The sequence below is a fragment of the Pleurodeles waltl genome, chromosome 4_2 (assembly GCF_031143425.1).
Source record: "Pleurodeles waltl isolate 20211129_DDA chromosome 4_2, aPleWal1.hap1.20221129, whole genome shotgun sequence".
Classification (NCBI taxonomy): Eukaryota; Metazoa; Chordata; class Amphibia; order Caudata; family Salamandridae; genus Pleurodeles; species Pleurodeles waltl.
The window spans coordinates 449071869-449085751 of NC_090443.1; the positions used below are offsets into that span (position 1 = coordinate 449071869).

Genomic DNA, 13883 nt, shown 5'->3' on the forward strand with positions numbered 1-13883 from the left:
TTAACAAAGTCATGATGACATGCTTATATGCAGGAGGAGCGGCCCTAATCAGCCGGTTTCGCACAGACACACTTAAAATTCCATTCATCAAATCATGGGCATTACCCATAAAGATAGCTGTTTTCATCCCTTCTTCCTTCAATCTCTGTACTGCATCTCTCAAAGTATACCAAGGTTTATCATTAGGCGGCCAGTCTGACTCTGTCGGATACTTCTGAGCACACCCTTGCGCCGCTAGCTCTAACAAATTGGTCATGGGACCATTCCCTGGATAGGTTCTAAACTCATTTTGAATAACCGGGTCTGTACTTAACATACAAAGCCTCGGGGCGTCGCCGTGATCCAATTGGACCCCCTGGCCCCCCATATCGTGCACCCGCACCAACCACGTAAGCAATGTTTCTCCAGACCTCTGTCGAAATCTGTCTATCACATCACTTAGTTCTTGCTGTGTATAATCCTCCAGGGCATCCAACATCACCCCTCCAGGATTAGCTGGGCTATGCTGTAACTTTCGCCGATATATGGGCTGCGCACGGACAACATTCCTGCGCTCTGTCTTCTCCTGTCTAACATCTTGGCAGTCATCGCCCCCGGACCCATCTGAAAAATCAGATGTATCCCAGATGTTTCCATCCCAAAATTCAGGGTCAAAGGCTAATCCTGCCTGAGAGATAGCTAAATGCACCTTCTTTTTATTAACTTTCCCTCTTCGTTTCTTGTGTTTATATTTAGCTACGCTAACAGCCGTTCTCTCTGCAACCAGTTGGTACATTTCCAACTTATCACTTAATAATTTATTTTGACAAGCTAGCATGGTAGAGGAATTTCGGGCTTCCACTAACTCCTTCTCCAGCTGCTCGTGGTCTTTTTGTAACTGTAAACATTTTTCATACAACTTTCGGTACGCAGAAAGCAAGATCCAGCCTCGCCTCCCCAACGCACAAACCTCCCTTCCCTTGTCAATCGACACTTTCCGTAAACAAATGAGAAGATCTTCAGGTTCCACATTTAACATACACGCATTCCAATTTTCACACAAACCAGCACAACGTGACCATTCCTGAGCTAATAGTTTATACGGAGCAGTTTCCCACCCCGGTATCTCTATGTCTGGATTTGCTACCTGAGAACCTGCTTTTGAGCTCGCTTTGATCTTATTAAGCATTTTCCCCTTTTTTTTTTTTCGAATCCTGCAAACGACTACGCCAATTTGTGCTGCTTTACTCTTCAGAATATCAAAACTATGCACTTCAGGATATTTTAAGGCACCATGTAAAGCAATCACTCTCAAACACCTTCGTAAGTAGAATAATCAAGTTTATTTAAGGGGCAAGTTCTCAGCTAGCAAAACTAAACCACACTAATATATATATATATACATCAGGAGAATAACATGAGAATAATGATAAAGATATAAGCACTCTGTGAATAATTGCAAGAGTAAGTGCATATAATACGAGCACACACAATATACCTCAATGCTCAATAGCATGAAAATGACTGTAAGAGTAAGTGCATATTACGCGCGCACACACAATATACTTCAATGCTCAATAGCATGAAAATGACTGCAAGAATAAGTACACATTACGCGCGCACACACAATACACTTAATAAATTGAAAAGCTTCACCGAAAAGAGCGTCTGCATCCCTCCGCCGTACACAAAGCTGGGGAACCCAAATCAGCTGACACAGGGAGCCTCTGTTCGGGACAATCAGTCCTCCTGGCGTTGCGTCCAACCCAGGAGAGAGTTCCTAAACCAGCCCATCCAGGCCCCCAACTTTTATAGTATTTACTAACGCCCAGGAGTCTTTTCTAGAAAAAGACCCCCTCCTTTACAAATTGTGCAATCGGCGGTACCTTGTTCACCCTTCGAGACGTCTCCTCAGAACGGGCCAAGTTCCCAGGAGAGGACTCCAAGGTGAAGCTTGCATTCCTCCTTGTGTACAGGCGCATCCCCCTGTTGTTCTAACTGATAGCTCGTGGAATGTAAATAGCGCCCTTCGTACCAGGCAGATGGAGCGAAGTTGAGCAGAAAAACACCCCACCCTTCAGCTTGCCGAAGCTTGTGGAAAAACACAGAACAGTGCCTTACGCACCGAACCAGACTCGACAAAATGGAGTCGTGAACCCAAAATGGAAGCGAAGGCCAATGAAAGCAGAGGCCAATGGTCCACACTCTGCACCACTGTTTACCTTGCACGTAGTGCTGCCGCATGCACGTAGTGTATGTAGCAATACAACCGCCAATGGTTTACCGCCACTGAATGTCTGCGTGGTGATTCGTGGGTCATGATACGGTGGGCGTTGTTTTGTTGGCATAATGGTATGGGTGTTGGTACCACCACACTGACCTTTGGGCTGGCAGATTTGTGTATGTGGCAGTATTCTGTCTTATTGGTGTGTGTGTGATAATATGCCGAATGGATATCCGCCACTGCGGCTATGTGTTGGCGGCCGTCACTGCGGCAGTAAGCGGGATTTACTGCAAATGTCATGATGAGGGCCGCAGTTTTTGTAGGCACGGGGAGATTAAGGGCCAGATGTATCATCACGGCCCTTTGCGATTTTTAAGAAATCGCTATTTCCGACTCGCAAAGTGCCATGTATCACATTTGTGAATCGGTAATAGCGATTTCTTAAAAATCACAAATGCTATTACCGAATCGCAAATTGCGATACCGGCCCCATTCGCAGCTATGGGCCTGTTGGCCCATATCTGTGAATATTTTGCATTTCCAAAATTGCGATTTCTGAACCAGAAATCGCAATTTTGGAAATGCAAAGCCCCAGAGTGCCGGGGGGCTAAGGCCCACTCTGCTGCACCCCAAAATATTTTGGGGGATATGTAAGGTGCACACATGCCAAAAGGGCATGTGTGCTTTACATGTACAATTTAAAAATGCATTTTAAATGCATTTTTAAATTTTGCACTTGGTTTCAGTTAATGGTATTTTGCATGTGCATAATGCCATTCTGCGAAAAATCGCAATTTGCGATTTTTTTATGCATCTCTTTGTGACTTGGATTTTGCGCCTCGCAATTTGTGCCTCACAATTTCCTACTGGAAATACCGAATCGCAAATTGCGACACGCAAAACCAGGTCGCAACGCAAAAAAAATCGAAATTTTTGCGATTTCTTATTTTTGGTCTACGAATGCCTTTCATGCATCGCAGACCACGGTTTTGCACTCGCAAACGGCCGATTTTTGCGAATGGAAAAAATGTCATACATCTGGCCCTAAGTGATGTGCCCAGAACACAGGATGTTGAGCCGTTGAGACTCAAACCTGGTTCCACAGCTCCAAAGTTGCCAGCCCTAGCCATTATGCCACATCCTCTACCCTAAATGGGTGTGGTGGGAGCGGGTGGCAGAAGAGAGATAGATGAGTTAGGGAGGAGGTGATAAGGTGGGAGGGGGAGAGGAGAGTAAAGTTATAATTAAAAAGAAAAGCGTAAAAAGTTAAAAGTTAAAAGTAAAGCAAAAAGTAAAGCCCCATTCTAAGAAGAGGAACAACACCCACCCTAGGCCTCACCACCCACAAGAAGGCATACGGTAAGCGGTGGTGCCCAGAAGGGATCAAGCGTGGGAGCAACAATGCTGCGGAACTACGCTCAACGTGTGGTATTAAGATATACTTATATAAGGGTAAGCCTTAATTAATATATGATAGTTGTTAAGTAACAATCTTAAGCACTTTAGAACAACCGAGGGTGTGTTATAAAGATTACCTGGCTTAAAATGCACTAATAACAAAGTTTAATAAGCGAGCCTTAGTACATGGGTTTGAAAATAATTATCTAAGTGTCCCATTGAAGTAAGTTACAAGTTGTAAGGAGGATAACTTTGGTTACTGCGAATTGAATGGGTTGGTGTGAGACTCACAAGTTAGATGTAATTTTGGTAGATCATACTGATTTAGGGTAGCATAATAGAGATGAAGCAACAGGAGAGAAAAACTGCAAACAGTGGTAGGAACAACACAACTCAACAACATTATGGTGGGGCAGTCATCCTCTGTAACAGGAGAGAGATCATAATCATGAGGGCAGGGTAGATGCCTGGTATAAATAAATAGAGTAGTGCAGGATAGAGATGAATGTTAGCAAGAGCCAATGTTAGTATTAGAGTGGATAGTAAGCAGATTGTAGGGTGTGTGGTAATGCATGGCGAAAGCGGTCTGTAGACCTTATAGAATAAATTACCTTTAGGGATGGTAAGTAGTAGTGAGTGAGTCGGTATAGTGCTGGCAGTTATGGTTAACGTCAGTGTTAGGTTGCGTTAGAGAGGTTAGGGGAATGTGTACTGGTCGTGAAGAGAGAGTCCAGAGAAAGACAAAGTAGGTTATCTGTTGTTGGTTAATAACTAAACTTTGTTAGTATCATTGCGGGTTAGAAAGGGCATGCCATTATTCTAGTAGAGAAGAGTTAATGAACAATACGGGAGCCCCATCAGGAGGTCATATGTAATCCCTGAATCTCAGAGATGAAAGAGTCAAAGTCTTTGGAATTATTGAATGGTGATTGTTTGCCATTAAAGGATGTCTTCAGTCTTCCAGGTCCAATTAATGGAAATTGTATGGGAAGATCTTTGAGTGTCTTCCTCCTGGATAAAATGCTTTCCTTTTTTTTACAGTGTCCTTAGAGTAGTCTTGAATGATGCCAATGGAGGCACCTTTCCATGTTGTTTTCTATACATTCTTCATATGTGATATGATCTGCACTATCTGAGAGCAGCAGAAAGGTCTGAAGATTAGCCTTATGGAATAGGAAGTATTCTTAGGATTGTATGTAGGAACTTCATGTGTGTGAGGTATTTCAAAATCTTTATTGAAGTGAAGACCAAAAGCAAGAGGAATACATTTTTCCAAAAAGGCAAAGCAGGTAGGTGTAGTCTCTTGGGTGCCTTCTGGAAGGTCAAAGATGCAGAGGTTTCCTTTTCAGGGTCGATCTTCTAGATCAGTGATGCACTTTTCCAGATGTGAAATACGTTGTGAGTTTATTGTTAATAATCCGGTCAAATTCAGTTTATGGTCTTCAAAGAAGCTTATCCATGATTCCGTTTCCGAAATCCTTCCTCCCAGGTTTTGAATGTCCTGTTGGTTGCATGTGAAGTCACTTTGGGGGTTATTCTAACTTTGGAGGAGGTGTTAATCCGTCCCAAAAGTGACGGAAAAGTGACGGATTTACCACCAGCCGTATTACGAGTCCATTATATCCTATGGAACTCGTAATACGGCTGGTGGTATATCCGTCACTTTACCGTCACTTTTGGGACGGATTAACACTCCTCCAAAGTTAGAATAACCCCCTTTGTATCAAATCTCTGCTGAACTTTGTGGATTGTGCCATGATATGGAGGGTTTTGAGTTTCTGCATGATGAGATCTAGAACAAGCAGCAAGATCTGTTGAGGTTTAATTGGTGAGTCTGGAAGGGGGGATCATGTTTTAATCTTTTCTGTCCAGGCTTCAAATCTTTTTGGATCCCTTTGGAATCTTTAGGTTCCTGTGTTTAGAGGCTGCCATCATAGGTATTGAGACAAAGTGGAGGTGTGTGCTGGATAGTAGTGGGAATTACAAGTTTGATCATGTTGGCTGGCAGCTGAGATGAAAGCACGACTCACTGCTAATATTTTAACAGGTGAGAGTTAGTGGTCTGCAATGTTTCCACTCTGCATAGGAGCTCACCAAATGGCTCTTGGGGAACCTTGTAAAGAGTGTGCTGGATAGGGAGCATCATTTAGTTTGTGGGGCTTGAGTTGTAGTTCAAAAATGGGAGGTTAATTTAATATTGGAGAAACATGAGGTAGCCTAAACCCATCTTGAGGTCAGGCTCTATGCATTGTTTGACTGGCATTCTTCTTGCAGAGTGGAAATGGTGCATACGCTCAAAACAGAAAGCAAAGGGAGAAAAAGAGATTGTGACGCCGCGGAGACCAGCGGCATCCCCCTCGCGGACCGCGTTTGGTTCAGCAGTGGCGTCTCAGGCAGCTGATTCTGCCTTGGGCCACTTTTTGGGTCGCAACTTGCTTTTTGGGCCGTGGCAGGGTCTGGAAGTCCTCTTTTGGGCTCTGGGTCACGCTGCATTCCTAAACAAAACCCCCATAGTTTTGCTCACCTACTTTATGGATTACTTTTTTCTTCTTTTCTTTTTTTCCTCTTTCCTTCGCCATAGCTTCTTCTTTCCCAGGAGTCTGTGTTTCCTTCCCTGCATGCATTGCTCACGACCTTTTCTACTATGGCTATTTTTCCATTCACCTGAATGTGGCTTTTCCCAATCCAAGATGTTGTCTTAGCTCTTCCTGTATGTTACTTACTGTTTGTCAGTATATAAGCACAGAAGCTCTTCCGTTCCTTGCATTGCAAACACTTCCGTCCTGGTGGTGCTCCTCGCTCCAGTGTCCTGTGACTTGGACCTCTCCTGTTTTGCTTGCAGTTTTCTTGTTCCTGATTTTTCTTATGTTTTTTCTTTTTTCCTTTTGCCTCTTTTCAGAAGTTCCTGTTATCTGCGTTTTTTTTTCTCCAATATTGTTTTTTTTCCTCTGGGACTCCTTCTGGAGGTTACGGCCTCCTAGGAGCAGCACTGTGGCTACTGGAAAGGGTTGCTATTACCTTGGCCAATCCACAACAAGCAAGAAGCCAGGTGGTGCCCTGAGACTGGCAGATTACATCGGTGAGAAGGGTGCAAATCGTGACAGAGATAGTCTCTTCAGGTGCATGGTTTTATGAAGGCAGAATCCATAGTGTAGGAGGCTGGCCTAGTTTGTAGTGGGTACCTATGGTACTTACACCTTATACCTGGTCCAGTTATCCCTTATTAGTGAAATGTAGGCAGTGTCTAGAACCCAGGCTCTCTAGGGGTAGCTGTAGCTGAGCAGCCAGTGCTTATCTCGGAGACATGGAAAGCTCATGCAAAACCACTGTAGTCACACAGTACTCACACAAATGAAAGCAAATATTCAGTGTTACAAAAATAAAGGTACTTTATTTTAATGACACAAATGCCAAAAATACCATGGAAACTATACTCCCTTAGGAGGTAAGTAATACACAAATTATATACACTAGTATGGAAAATCTGGTGTAAAAACAGTTAGAAAACTGTGCAAATAGTGAAAATCACAATAGTTAGAAATGGACCTGGGGGAAGACAAACCATACGCTAAGAAAGTGGAATGCAAATGTTGGTTTCCCATCTAGGAAAGTGTGTGTAGAGGGGCGCTGGGAGTAATAGAAAACACCATAGGTAAGTAATAGAACCCACCCCAGAGCCCAGGAGTAAATCACAGTAACTTCCCTAGAACACACAAGAACACGCAAAGGAAGATAATGCAAGAATCAGAAGAGACTGCAAGAAACCAACAGTGGATTCCTGGACCTTAAGACCTGTGGAAGAAGGGGACCAAGTCCAAGAAGCACAGAAGAGTCCAGGGAGAACAGGAGCCCCTGCTAACCCGGATGAAGGTGCAAAAGAAAAACCACCGTGAAAAGAACAGTCAGTACTGCACCCAAGAAGATGGATGTGGGTTGCTGGTTGTTGCAGATGATGTCCCACGCTGGATGGAAGATTGCAGTCTCGTTTGCGTTGCTGGATTCCGCCAACAAGCCTTGGCACTTGCAAAGCTTGCGGTTAGCGGAAAATTGTGCTGCCCAGGACCAGGAGGGACCTGGTGGACTCTACCCAGGAGAGGGAGCCAGAGGGGACTCTCAGCAACTCAGAGAGCCCACAGAAGACAAGGCAGCACATGGACAAAGAAGGTGCAATTGGAGGCCCACGCAGCACTACGACAAAGGATCCCACGCCGCTGGAGAACCACTCAGGAAGCTGTGCATCGCAGGATAGAGTGCTGGGGGCTGGAGCTGCACGGTGCACTAAGAACTTCGTGGAAGGATGCCAACAAGCCTTGGCAACTGCAAAACGCACATGCACGGGGTACTGTCTTGCGTGGGGAAGCAAGCTCTTACCTCCACTAAAGTTGGACAGTAGGACATCAGGACCGTCAGGACCACTTCAGTCCACCATCCATGAGGCAGGATCTACGCAGCTCGTCAGGAGAGGGAACCCACGCGACGGTCATCTTTGCAGAGAGGTGCCTGCTGAAGCAGGGGAGTGACTCCTTCACTCCAAGGGAGATTCCTTCATTCTTCTGGTGCAGGCTGAAGACAGGCTGTCCTCTGAGGATGCACGACCAGTAAACAGTTACAGTTGCTGGCAGGAGCTGAAGATACAATGTTGCAGAAGTCGTCTTTGCTTCTTTGTTGCAGTTTGTAGAGTTCCTGGAGGGTCCAGATGCAGTTTCTTAGGTGAGAAGGTGAAGTAATGGATGCACAGGATTCCTGCTGGAGTCTTGCAATCTGAATCTGAAGAACCACCCAAAGGAGAGACCCAAAATAGCCCTGAAAGAGGGATTGGTCACTCCCCTTTCCTTTGTCCAGTTTCACGCCAGAGCAGGGACTGGGGGTCCCTGAACTGGTGTAGACTGGGTTATGCAAGGAGGGCACCAAATATGATCTTCAAGGTATTTCCAGTGGCTTGGGGAGGCTACCCATCCCAAGCCTGTAGCACCCATTTCCAAAGAGAGAGGATGTAACACCCCTCTCCCAAAGGAAATCCTTTGTTTTGCCTTCCTGGGCATGAGCTTCTCAAGCAACAGGAGGGCAGAAACCTGTCTGTGAGGTGGCAGTAGCTGGGGCTGCCTGGAAAACCTCAGAAGGCTGTAATGGCAATACTGGGGGTCCTCTAGGGAGCCCCCAGAGTGCATGAGATCATACAACCAATGCCCTTCAAAAGCCTTGGGGTATGATTCCAACATGTTTGATACCAAACAGGCCTATGTTCAGAGTTACTATTATGTAGCTGGATATAGGTAGTGACCTATGTCCAGTAGACGCATAAAATGGCCGCCCCGCACTCACGAAGTCCGGGAGAATGGTACTGGAGATCGTGGGGGCAGGGGTGCCCTCGCACACAGGTGACTCTGCTCCCTGCCCTCAGGGCTGGAGGGCCTGCTATAGGGGTGACTTATAAGTGACCTGGTGCAGTGTAAATAGCAGTGAAAGGGTGCCTGCAGAAGCCTTTGCACTGGCTCCTTGTGGGTGGCAAAAGTTATGCTTCAGCTCATAGGGATCCCTTGGAATGCCAATGCCCTGGGAACCTATGCACCATCTACTAGGGACTTATAAGGGGGTACCAATATGGCAATTGTGGGTGAAATACTGGGTTACCAGTATGTAACAACCTAATTTCGAGCATAATCACTGGGGTTCTGGTTAGCAGGATCCCAGTGAACACGGTCAAGCACACTGACATGAGGCAGAAAAAGGGTGTAACAATGGCATAAAGAGGGTACTTTTCCTTCACGTTGTTTTTGTCCTGTGGTGTCCGTTGATGTCCGTTGCGTTGTTCGAGGAGGATTCCATCTCCTCTGTTGACTTTTCCCAGCATCTGCCATTTTGAGGTCAGGCAACTCCTGATTGGGCCATATGCTGGGACAGCAAAAGCAGCCTGGGGATAGCACCACCAGCTTCAACCACTGAATTTGCCTCCTGGTCTCAGGTACAGCGCATGGAGTAAGCAGGAAAAGACGATGGTATTGGCGGAGCTTGTTGATAAGGCGGACATCTTCTCGGGCGGTAGCCACACTCCCCTTCCTCTTTAACTTTTAGCATAATCAAGGCTCGTCGTTCCTCAATTTTAGAGATTGCTACTCATAAATACAGACGATAGCAATGAGTTTCCCTGTCTGAATTACATTTTTATAAAACCATAAAAATAGAATTGCCATTTCCTTCCATGCTATCTCTCACAACTGCCTGGCCAATTGTTATGCATGATGGTTGTTTTGAAAATTTTAAAAAAGAGGCTTCATATGAAGATTCAATAACTGTATGCCTTAAGGTAACCAAGCACAAATATATATTTTTGAATAAATGAAGGTGGAAAAATACAGATTCAGAATCTTACAAAAGGAAAGCTAAACTTAGATAAGCACAATGAAGCCACAACCCTAGAGTGATGTTATTTATGAGGCATGGAAATGCTTATCAGGAAAGAGGCACCTTTTCTGGAAATGCCACTCTTTAATGTCATGTAATGAAATGGAATGGGATGTGATGTATTGTGATAGTGTTATGTACTGTAAATTACATGCAATAATGTATTTGAATTTAAAGCTACAGTATGAGACGTTTCATGTGTTTTTACTTTATTTGATGTTGTGTAGTGTGACATTTTATGGTGTTATGCAAAATTGTGTTTTATTAATAAAAAAAGAAATTACTACACTTGTCAATTACACTCCACTATGTGCCAAGTCTCTATACACTGATAACAGGTGTTAATCATACCATTTTCGATGGAAGAACCAAATCCCCTGTGGTATCAAAACTTTGACATTCAAGTTACACTAAAATTGATGCATAAGTCCACTGATCTATCTCACCAGTATTATCAGATTTCTTTATTGTTTGATGTTCTAAGCTTTTTTCCACTAATATGTCGATATTATATGATGTGTGATATGATATCACGTATTCTTATATAGTATAATTTTATTTGGAGTATCTTTGAACTATATTTATTGCTTTGTAATGCAATATTATGTTTTCAGATGTGTGACAGTATGTTAATCCCTGATGCAATGTTATGTTTTAGATGTGTTGTTGTATAGTAACCCATTCTGTGCCCAGGGTGTAATGGTTACGTCCTTGGCTGCAACGCTGCTGTGCCAAGGGCGCAACCATTACGTCCTGGGACTGACCTACAGGGAAAGCGCTGGTGCTACCCCAGTGGGCCACCAGTCCACAGGCCCACCCACCCACAGGAGATGGTAACGGAAGACTTTCTGCAGCCATTTGCGATTCTCTAAACGGGCTCGCAATTTTAAGGAATAGCTATTTTAGCGATTCCTTAAAATTGCATTGCCAATGCCTTTCATACATACTGAAAGGCACTTTTGCATTCGCAAATGGGCATTAGCACCGTTTGCGAATGCAAAATGGCTTGATACATCTGGCCCCTAAGGGAACAATATGTTGTGTGTTTTGTGTGGATCCCATAAGGTTTACTTACCTAGAAGCAATTATAAATGGTTGATTTACATTTGCGGATTGGCAGACTGGAATGGAGCTTCCACCCATGGCCAGCCGGAGCTCTCCCCCGGTGCCTGGTCATAGCTTCCCCACCCAGCCAGGCCCAGTCATAGCTTCCAGACCGGGTCAGGGCAGACCCAACCAATGGCACTGAAGACTCAGAACTGACACTGGAAAGGAGTTTGTGTACCTTGTGGACTACTTGAAGTGTCTTTTGTTCATCTCCATCCAAGGGAAAAAACGGAAATCGTATCATACTCTGAGCTCCAATATCCTGGGTAGAAGGATTGACTTTGCCCCCCTGAACCTGAAAAACTCAAAATGTTAAAAATATCACTTAAAAAGGTGCTGGGAGGATAGAAATGGGCCAGAGGCACCGAAGGCTCAGTACAGACACTGGGAAGGAGTTTGTGTACCTTTTGGACTCTGGGAAGTTGTCTTCTGTTCACCTGCACCTAAGGGAAAAACCTTGAATCTAACCAGACTTGGAGCTCCATAGCCCTCGGTAGAAGTAGTGATGTTCTCCTCTTGAACCTGAAAAACTAAAAATATCACAAATGTCTCTAAAACAGGTGCTGGGAAGCTAGAAATGAAACACAGACACTGAATGCTCAGAAATGATACTAGGAAGGAGTTGTTGTACCTGTGGGGCTATGTGAAGTGTTTTTTGTTCACTTCCATCCAAGGAAAATCCAGAAATCTTACCCTACTCAGAGCTCCATGCTCCTGGGTAGAAGGCGTGACTTTGCACCCTTGAACCAGGTACCCGACAACAAGGGAGGGTCACCCCACCTACATGCCAGTCATCTGCCACCAGGTCTCAAACCCTGCGTTATCGAGAGTCACTGGCTCAAGGGCTGTAGGATAACTCCCCCCAGAACCCAAAGACTTTGGTTTTTCAGAAGCTGCTCAGTGGGTCATGGTTATAACACTGCTGGATTGCTAGTTGGCATCATTTATGGTCAGAACTAAGACAGTGTACGATCGTCTTCAAACCTCTACCTTTCGTTCTTGATTACTGATTAATGAAAACATTCTTGGCAAATGCTTTTGCTTTGGCTCGTCTTGCTAGTCCAAGAATTTTACCTCCAATGGCACAATACGAATGCCCCCGGCTGACCCTCTTAATCATGGCCGTAGTTTCAAAAACCAACAAAATAGAACCAGAGTCCTATTTCATTATTCCTAGCTGAAGTATCCAGGTGTCCAGCCTGCTTTGAACACTCACATTTTTTTCTAAGTAAACCCTTTGGACCCCAGGACACCCAGTCAAGAGCATGAAGGGGGCACCCAAAGGCAGGGTCTGAGACAGGTGGTAGCTCACCTCAAAATAGCCCTGGTTAGGCTTGAGGAAGCAAATGAGCCCTCATCAGGACTTCTTGAACAGCCCGGTCATCTGGACGTGCCATAGGAATGCATGGAGCATGACCAGATGGCTGGGCTTAGAGAACGGCCATCTGGTCACACGTGCCTTAATGTAAGGAGCCTGCGGTCTCCCCTGCAGGGGACCAAGACACTGTGGCCTGGGTTCTCGGAGCCCCCACTGGCCCTCAGGCAAGGGGCTGCGAAGGGGCCTTGAAGGACTACCAACATGGGGCTCGGAGACCTCTTTAGATGCTGGTGAAGCCCTCCCAGGGCTTGTGGGAGCCCTTCACTGGTGCTTTCCCACCCAGCGAGCTGGAGGACGAAGCCCAGGATGGGGGCTCCCACCCCAGGTCCCCTGAACCTGAACTGGCAGGGGAAGCCTCCCCCAAGCCCAGTGTACTCCCAGGCTCTGGCCCTTCGGGGTGCGGCAGGCTGGAGGAAGGGAGTGTCCACCCCTGGGCCCAGCAGGGGCCTGGTCGGGGCTCATGAACCTGGCCATGCAGGTGAGGCCTCCCTGGGACCCATGGGAGCCTGTGTCGGGTGCCTTGCCACATGGCGGGCTGGAGGACGAAGCCCAGAATAGGGGTTTTCACCCAGGGCCGGATGGGGCCTCTTAGCATGACTTGGCTGGGGAAGCCTCCCTGGGTCAGCCCGGCGATCTGGACACTTCATAGGAATGCACAGAGCACAACCACATGCCCTGGGGTCTCAAAGCGACCAGATGGCTGGGCTCAGAGGACAGTCATCTGGTCGCATTGTGCCTTAACATAAGGAGACCGCGCTCGCCCCTGCTGGGGACTCTGCAGCCTGGGATCTCAGAGCTCCAGCTAGGCCTCAGGTACAGGGCTGCGAGGGGGGCCCAAACGAACCTCCGACCCGGGGAACAGCAGCCTATTTACCCACTGGCAGAGCCTTCCTGTGACCTGCGTGACCTCATTCCAGGCACTTTGCCACTGGCGCCCTGGCCCTGAGCCCAGGCAGAACCCCTTAACCCAAACCAACAGAAGTAGCCTCCCTGGGCCTGGTGGACTTCCAGGCCTGAGCCCTTCAGAGTACAGCAGCCAGGAGGAGGGGTGAACCTGCCCCAGGATGTCGGTTGGGAAGTCAGGTTTGGAGGAGAGACCCATCTAACTTACCTAAGTATAACCAGGTGGATATTGCTGTGATTCAGGAAATCCATCTTTCACCCGGCGAGGCAGACAAACTCAAGTGGGGTTGGAGGGGAACGTAATTTCTAGTAGCTGTACTGCCCCAAATGAGGCCAACGAATAAATGTGGATTTGCTCTCCTTGCTAACAAATCTCTTCCACGTTTTGCATACGTGGACAAATGAGGAAGGAAGATATGTCTTTGCAAAAATAATAACACTGGACCAAAATCTGATTCTAGGCATCATACATGGCTACAACAATATCAGGTC

The 13883-nt window shown here is 46.1% G+C and overlaps 1 protein-coding gene across 1 annotated transcript in view; it reads left to right on the forward strand.

Annotated features, from left to right (window-relative positions):
• LOC138294158 (hepatic lectin-like) overlaps window positions 1-13883 on the forward strand; it is a 171490-nt gene that overhangs the window by 113798 nt on the left and 43809 nt on the right. The gene's annotated exons all lie outside the window — the stretch shown is intronic.